This window comes from Vigna radiata, chromosome 1, assembly GCF_000741045.1.
Source record: "Vigna radiata var. radiata cultivar VC1973A chromosome 1, Vradiata_ver6, whole genome shotgun sequence".
Taxonomy (NCBI): Eukaryota; Viridiplantae; Streptophyta; class Magnoliopsida; order Fabales; family Fabaceae; genus Vigna; species Vigna radiata.
Genome location: NC_028351.1, coordinates 19866842 through 19875767, shown reverse-complemented (window position 1 = coordinate 19875767; position 8926 = coordinate 19866842). Strand labels below are relative to the sequence as shown.

The following is an 8926-nucleotide window of genomic DNA, read 5'->3' as shown; positions in this document are numbered from 1 at the left end:
GTAATCATAGTTTTTTCACTTAGGCTATTGTATGAGCTTCAAAACAAAGGAATGGGGGAAGTATAGGCTCAAGGGGGTTGACAAAGAGATCATAACAGGGTAGGCTATCTGGCTAGAGAGGCTCAATCAACAAAATGCCTTTATCATTTTCAAACATGCTCATGAATCAAGAATTAACAACAGAGTCAAGCCAAGGCAAATGTGCAAGCAATCCAGAGACATATCACACACAAGAAAGATCATCAAATGGCTCAAATCTCACACAGGTAATTGGTCACAATTAATCCAACTCTCAAACATCATGATTATCTTCCAAGCAAAGAAGAGTAAGGAGTCCAACAAAACAGAGTATCAATGCAGTGAATGGAAACTAGCAACCTAATCACAGTCCAGTATTCACAAGAAGCATGCAAAACTGTACACAAGACTCAACAAAATTCACTAGAAAATGAAATCCAAACAAAGAACAACCTCCCCTAATAGACCACACTTAAACAACACAATGTGCTCAGTGTGTCACAATCAACAGATCAATAATCAGAACAATCATCACATACAGACAAAGTGCAATAAAAGTGAGGAGGGAAAGAGAAAAGAAACTCCTTGAGTCAGCTGGGAGGGTAGGTGGGGTGGACCAAAGACGTCTCCTCCACCAGTGCATCCAACAAAGAAGGATTGCTGAGGAAAGCCTTCAGTCTATGCCCGATCACCTTGAAGCTTGTAGCTGCAGATGGATCATGTATCTCTACTGCACCATAAGGATAAACATTAGTCACAACAAAAGGTCCAGTCCACTTTGATCTCAACTTACCACCCATGAGGCCGAGCCTAGAGTTATACAACAAAACCTGCTGGCCAACCTCGAAGTGCTTTCTAACATTGGAACTATCATGGAACCTCTTGGTCCTTTCTTTGTAGAACTTCGAATTCTCATAGGCCTCTAAGCGGATCTCATCCAATTCATTCAGTTGCAACTTCCTTTCCTCTCCAGCTTGGTCAATGGAGAAGTTGCAAGTCTTCACAGCCCAATATGCCCGATGCTCAATCTCAACTTGTAAATGACATGCCTTTCCAAAGACGATCCGATAGGGAGACATCCCAATGGGTGCTTTGTAGGTAGTCCTGTGGGCCCAAAGAGCATCGTCCAACCTATTGCTCAAATCCTTCATGTTGGGCTGGACAATCTTCTCCAAATCCTCTTCATCTCCCTGTTGGAGATCTCAGCTTGCCCATTTGTCTGGGGGTGGTAAGGTGTAGAAACTCTGTGCGTCACCCCATATTTCTTGAGCAAGGCTTGCATGGATCTGTTGCAAAAATGGGTTCCCTGATCGCTAACAATCGCTCTAGGCACTCCAAACCTGCAAAAGAGGTGAGATCTAACAAAATCTACAACAACCCAAGCATCATTAGTCCTAGTGGCTCTAGCTTCCACCCATTTTGAAACATAATCCACAGCAAGGAGAATATAAGAGAAACCAAAAGAAACAGGAAAAGGACCCATGAAATCTATACCCCAGACATCAAACACCTCACAGAATAGCATAGGTTGTTGAGGCATCTCTTGTCTCTGTGAAATAGGTCCTCCTGCTCTCTGACACGGCTCACAGGTGCTACAAATCCTCTCTGCATCTTTGAAGATGGAAGGCCAATAGAAACCACAGTCAAGCACCCTACGAGCTGTTCTCTGTATCCCCAGATGACCACCAGGTGAGGAGGCATGACAAAACTGTAAGACCGAGTCAATCTCGTGGTCCGTAATGCATCTCCTAATAACCTGGTCACTGCACAACTTCCACAGGTATGGGTCATCGCAAACATAATACTTAGCATCACTCTTAATTTTAGAAATCTGAACACGTGATGCTAAGGGAGGAAAAACAGAAGCAACCAAATAATTCACAATGTGTGCAAACCAAGGAGTAGGGTGAGAAGAATAAATCATTAACAAACTCTAATCAGGAAAGTCATCCTGGATGGGCAAAACATGAGCCTGATCCTCAGCTCTCTCAATCCTGTTGAGGTGGTCTGCAACCAAGTTTTGTGCTCCACTCCGGTCTTTAATCTGCAAGTCAAACTCCTGGAGCAATAGCATCCACCTAATCAATCTAGGCTTTGACTCAGCCTTTTTCAACAGAAACTTCAGAGCTGCATGGTCAGTATACACAATAACAGGAGATCCAAGCAAATACGACCTAAACTTATCAAGGGCAAAAACAATTGGCAACAACTCTTTCTCAGTCGTGGTGTAGTTAGCTTGGGCAGCATCCAAAGTGCGGGAAGCATAGTAGATCACTCTAGGCAGCTTGTCAATCTTTTGTGTTAGGACAACCCCCAATGCATAGTTAGACGCGTCACACATGAGCTCAAATGGGGTTGTCCAATCCGGTGCCTGAATGATCGGGGTGGTGGTCAAAGCTTCCTTCAGGTAATCAAACGCCTGTTTGCATCTGTCATCAAACTCAAAATCGATGTCCTTCTGCAGCAGTCTGGACAAGGGAAGCGCCTTCTTGCTGAAATCCTTGATGAAGCGCCTGTAGAAATCTGCATGTCCAAGAAAAGATCGCACCTCTCGCACGCAAGAGGGGTAAGGCAACTGCGAAATCACAGATATCTTAGCAGGGTCTACCTCTATTCCCTTTTCAGAAATAATATGCCCTAGAATCAAACCTTGTTCAACCATGAAGTGACATTTCTCAAAACTGAGAGCAAGGTTTGTTTCTATGCATCTTTTCAAAAGTTTTTCCAGACTGTCTAAACATGCATCAAAAGAGGATCCATAAACAGTAAAGTCATCCATAAACACCTCTATGAAACTCTCAAGAAAGTCGCTAAAAATGCTAAGCATGCACCGCTGGAAGGTACCAGGGGCGTTGCATAGGCCAAAGGGCATCCTCCTATAGGCAAAAGTGCCAAAGGGGCAGGTGAATGTGGTCTTTTCTTGGTCCTTAGGAGCAATATTTATTTGGACATAACCAGAAAAACCATCAAGAAAGCAGTAGTGAGATTTACCTGCCAGGCGCTCCAGCATCTGATCAATGAATGACAGGGGGGAATGGTCTTTCCTAGTCGCTTGATTCAGCCTCCTATAGTCAATGCAGACTCTCCAGCTGTTCTGCACTCTTGTGGGAATCAACTCATCCCTCTCATTTTTCACAACCGTGAGGCCAGTCTTTTTGGGCACAACATGGATGGGGCTCACCCACTGACTGTGTGAAATAGGGTAGTTGATCCCAGCTTGCAAAAGCTTGGTCACCTCCTTCTTGATGACGTCCATGATCACGGGGATTTGCCTTCTTTGTGGCTGTCTCACTGGCTTTGCCCCATCTTCCAAAAGAATTCTATGCATGCATGTGGATGGGCTAATACTAGGTATGTCAGCCAAACTCCAACCTATGGCTTTCTTATGCGCCCTCAACACTCCAAGCAACCTCTCCTCTTGCACAGAATCTAGGGAGGTGGAAATTATGACCGGTTTCCTCTCATCATCCTCCAAGTATACGTACTTGAGGTTTTCTAGGAGTTGTTTCAGCTCAAGAGTGGGTTCCTGCAAGTCAGATTCAAGTGTACTTCCTACAACGTGGTTAATGCATTCTGACTCTAAAGAATGAACAGGTAAAGGCAGAAAACCCATCTCATCACAATCCAGGTCAATATCCATCACAGGTGTATCAACAACATCGTCAATATCATCCAAATCATCAAAAACACACATGTCATCAATACCCTGGACATCACAGTTCTCATCCAATTCAACATCATATTCAAGTCCTGATTCTAACTCAGATACTATGCATGAATGTACAGAAGATAGAAAAGAATGTTTCTTCTTATGAATAGAACGAAAATCATCAACAACAAACTCATCAACAATGTCATCCAATGTATCAATTCTCAACACAGAATGGTCCTCAGCTGGAAATTTCATGGCATCAAGGATATTAAAATGCACAACAATATCAGCAACTTCCATAGACAATGTCCTAGCATACAGATCAATCTTGGTATGGGCAGTTTTCAAAATTGGCCTGCCTAGGATAATGGGGGCGGATCCATGAGAGAAACCGTCCTCCATCTCCAAAACATAGAAATCAGCAGGAAATATCAATTCACCTACCCTAACCAAGACATCCTNTATNTAACCNGTCGGGTGGGTAACACTCCTATTGGCCAACTGAATGACCACACCCGTGGTTTGCAAAGGACCAAGAGACANAGATTTATAAATAGACAATGGCATGACATTTATAGATGCACCCAGATCNAGCATAGCATTTTCANANTTANTNTTNCCAATCACACAAGGAATGCAAAACGTACCTGGGNCCTTGCACTTTTCGGGAATGTGCGGGACTGACTTACCAATAAGAGCTGATACATTCCTTCCCATGCTAATCCTTTCATCGCCCTTCATCTTCCTCTTGTGTGTGCATAATTCCTTCAGAAATTTGGCATACTTGGGTATCTGTTTGATGGCATCGAGTAAAGGTATGTTCACCTCTACTTTCCTAAAGGTCTCCAGAATTTCCTTATCCACCTCTTCAGTCTTTTTGCTGGGAAGTTCCTGTGAAGGGAATGGAAGAGGGATAGGTCGGTCAACCAAAGGAGAAGGTGCGGCCGCGGTGGTGGTAGAAGAAGAAGAAGGTCCACCGGCTGGAGAAGAAGATCCACCCACCTTACATGCCCTGCATGGACCGTCATGGTCGTCCTCTCTAGGATAAGTGGCAGGCACGGGTGTAGGTGTAGAAGCGGGCTCAGGAGGCACAACAATCTGCTTCCCTGACCTGAGGGTAATGGCACTCACGTTCCTAGGATTTTGCACAGTCTGGGAGGGTAGCTTATCAGAACTTTGAGACTGTGCCTGGTTCATCTTAGTGGCCATCTGACCCACCTGGTTAGTGAGACTTTGTATAGAAGCTCTCGTCTCCTGCTGAAATTGCAGGTTTTGCATAGTCATCTGTCTCACTAACTCTTCCAATGAAGGTGCAGATGAAGTGGAAGGTTGGGCAGTTGGTTGGGCAGGTGCCTCTTGCTGCTGCTGTTGTTGCCTCTGGTGTTGTTGCATAGGTGGAGGAACATATCTGTTAGATGCTCCAGCATTCTGGAAAGGTGGCGCCTGCTGTTGAAGCTGTGGCGCATTGTTCCATCTAAGATTAGGGTGGTTCCTCCAACCTGAGTTGTACTTGTTGTTGGACAAGTCATGATTTGGCTGTTGTTGCTGCCTGTTGTTAAATATGTTAGTAGCATAAGCTTGAGGCTCATTAGAGGCACCTGATGGTTGCAAAGTAGGACAAGCATCTCCGTAGTGGTCACGAGAAGTACAAACAGCACATAGTCGTGCAACAAATGTGGATGAATCTGTAGGTTTCTGGCTGGTTGCCAACTCTGTCACTAACTTCGCAAGGGATTCAATCTTGTTTTCCAACTTGCTTTCAATAGCAGATAAAGATTGGGCAACAACATCATGTACGCCCCTCACCACAATGGCATCATTCCTGGTGCTAAACTGCTGGGAGTTGGAAGCCATCTTCTCAATCAAATGCCTGGCCTCAGCAGGTGTGGTGTCTCCAAGAGCTCCACCATTGGCAGCATCAAGCATACCCCTATCCATGTTGCTCAAACCCTCATAGAAACTCCTTATCCACGCAGGGCATTTGAGGTGGGTGGATCTTCTTCTCCAGCCGGTGGTTCTTCTTCAGGTGGATCTTCTCCTTCTCCCACCACCACCGCTGTCGCACCTTCTCCTTTGGTTGATCAACCTATCCCTCTTCTTGATACGCGGGGCCCAAGCCCACCAAATAAAGAACAACCCAAGAACATGGAGAGGGGTAAAAGAGACCTTTATGCACATGTAGGGGTGAGATTAGCTTGATAAGGGGTGCACCGAGAACTTTCCTATTTTAGAAATTGAAATAAATGTGTACTCCATATAGATTCTAGAAGCTAGCACATTTAGCACATGTCTTAGAGTTCGGCAACGTGATTCATATTGGCTGAACACGTTTCTCATCACCAAGCCAAAGGTTGAGGAGTCTATATAACTCACCTTGGCTGCCCATGTATTCACTTTTGGAATATAGTAAAGAATTTATGCTGAAATGAATAGCAAACTTCTTTCTCCGAGAGTCACTTCCCAAGCTTGCTTCTCTATTGCAACTTTCTTCCACTTGTTGGAAGCCTTCTGAGTTGTGATCCATTCCTTCAAGCTAGCATCCATATCACCTCTTCCATACACTTTCCCTTTCCGCTGCCAACACCTCCAAATTCCAGATTTGCATCTGCACATCATCACCAGTACTGTTCCATTGGATTGCAACCACTGCCATGCTTCTTCTCACCTCCAGTCTCACGGATCTGCAAGATTACATCAAGCCTTGATGTATCAAGTGGTATTCAGAGCAAGGTTCCAACCAGAACCGTGAGATAAGTGTTTTTCCTTTTCATCTTCATATTGTCAACAAAAATCCTGCACTGTCATGATTATGTTTTCATCTCTGTTCAATTCATTTTGTTGTGGTTTAGGTTCTGTGTGAGTTTTTAATTGATGCTAGCTGTGTTTGCTTGAGTCATTTGCATTTTCATTCGGTTAATCCTTCTTTTTGTTTTGAGTTTTTTTTAGTTTGAGCATCTAAATGTATGTCTCGGTCATGTCTAGTTAACTTTGCTTTTCTGTCATCAAATCTAGTTTTTAAACCAAGTTTTAACTAGCTGACATTGTACTGGATTTGGCTACACCGAGTAAGAGCAATGACCGGTTATGAGAGGAGCTTAGGTGTTCCAAGTTTGCCATCCATTTCAGATCTGTTACAGTGCTAATTTTTTTCTAATTCTGGTAAAACAATTGTTTCAGCAAAAATCAGTTACTGTTGCATTAGTCAAATTCTGGTTTACTATGCTGTTGAACTAAAACTGCATGATGCAATGCCTGAACCATTATACTCTTGAAGTAGCTTTGTTCTTCGGTTGGTTTCAATGCTAGAATGTTCAATTGTAGTTGTCAAATGCAGTTAACCGATCTGCATTCATCCTTGGTAGTCAAATCTGCGTGTTTGAGTAAGATTGTGTATTAGATCATTGCCAATCATCTGTATTATGTTTTTGCTGTCTTGAGCAATTTTCAAATACTGTTTTCAAGCCAATTGCAAAGTCCAAAGTCAAGTCTAAATCATTTTCTGAATTTTGACTAATCAAGTTGTGAAAATTGAGCTGTATAAGGAACTACACTAGTCAAATTTGATTCTGCACTGTTTCTGTCCACAATATATGATTAAACAAGTCATATTTCATTTGTGAAACATGTTAGAATCATCATAAGGTGCATCTAGTCAGTTCTGTGCAATTTGCATATAGCACATCTTTAATTTCCCAGTCCAAATTGTACTGCCGAGAAGCTATGCAGAGTTTGTTTCCTTCCAAAGTGTAATTGTTGTTTGATTCCAAAAATATGGGTGTAGCAACAACCTTTGTTCTATAAAACATTCAAAGAATACTTCAAAAGAGATTGTGATATCATTAAAAGGCAGAATTGGACCAGTACACCTCAAATCGAATTTGCCTATGCACAATTACCACTTTGCTGTCAAAATTTTGTCTGTTCATTGAGACATTTTAACAAACAGATTGCTCTAATTTCATTGCATAGCTGAATTGCGTACAATTTTGCTTTCTGGTCTTTTATTGCTTTATTACTCTGTTCTAGAGCCATTCTTAAGATCATTTTGAAGTGCCTCCTTGATTGTTAGCCTTTAATTGTTTGATTTTGAGTTTTTGGCAATTCTGCACACAACCTGTTTGACAAAAGGTCTTGTGTTGCTGTCAGTTTGGTTGCAAAGTGTTGGCATTTTAGTGATGTATATCGTGGCTAACTGGTGTTGCTGAATAGGTGAATCATAATTCAAATTGTTTATCACAAGTGGGAGCATCAAAGAAGGTTCATTGATGAGAAACAAGTGCAAGAAGATGGCTCTTGGATAAGGAAAGCCGAGACAAATTCTGCACCAGAATTGTTCAACACTGGCAGAAGCAGCTTCAATAGTTCTACAAAATACATTGGTTCCAAGTGGGCATCACTTGCAACTGAGAGTTTAATGTGAATTGATGCAATTCACCCTTTGTTTTAAGAGAAGCTAGAGTTGCACACATCTTTCCTTTGCCAATTTGTTTGCCTTCTCATTTCATTAAGTTGTCCTTTGTAAAAGTTCATTTATTTGTTTTGTGTGTAAAGGGCCAATTCAAGTAAGTGAGGTGGTAGAGTTCATAAGTGCTCTTCCCTCATTTGTTAACTTGACTCAAGAAGTCTCACAACCTAAAATTTGGTAGACGGTGAGTGTGTCTTAGATCCAAAGTCTAAGCCTCACCTAGGAGACCTCACCTTTACATTTCCATTGTCTTTAAGTTTCCTTCAATTTACCATTGGTTTTCATTTTTTTGTTTAGGATGTCCTTTAGAGTCCGAACTTAGAGTCCTACTTCTTTGTTTGCTTTTGAGTTTCTTTTGTGAAATTAGAAGTAATCTTGGAGTAATAACTACTAAGTAAGTAGCCTAGAACACTTTTGGCAAGGACAAGGCTTGGTATTTAAGCAACCCTAGTGGTTCACCTCCCTTACCTGGAATTTGTTCTTTGGTGAAATCTAAGTAGTTGTAACACAAGAAAACTTTTAGAAACAAAAATGTCTTTTTATTCATCTAGGTTGTCTAGTTCATACATTAAGGATGATTTGTGTACTAAAGCTAGAAAAATTCCCTTCTTTGGTAAAGATACAAATGTTTTAACATACCTAGTTTGGGAAAAATAAAATTAATCAAATGCATCTTGATCTTCTTAAGCAAAGTGAAATTGAGTCTTATAGTACAATTGTTCTTTCTAGAGAGTGTGAATCTCGTGTTCTTAGTTTATATCTCTCTAGATTAGAAAAGCATGCACTAGAGT

The 8926-nt window shown here is 41.9% G+C and overlaps 1 pseudogene; it reads right to left on the bottom strand.

Annotated features, from left to right (window-relative positions):
• Positions 1-608: 608 nt before the first annotated feature.
• LOC106758916 lies at positions 609-6323 on the bottom strand (annotated as a pseudogene).
• Positions 6324-8926: the final 2603 nt, after the last annotated feature.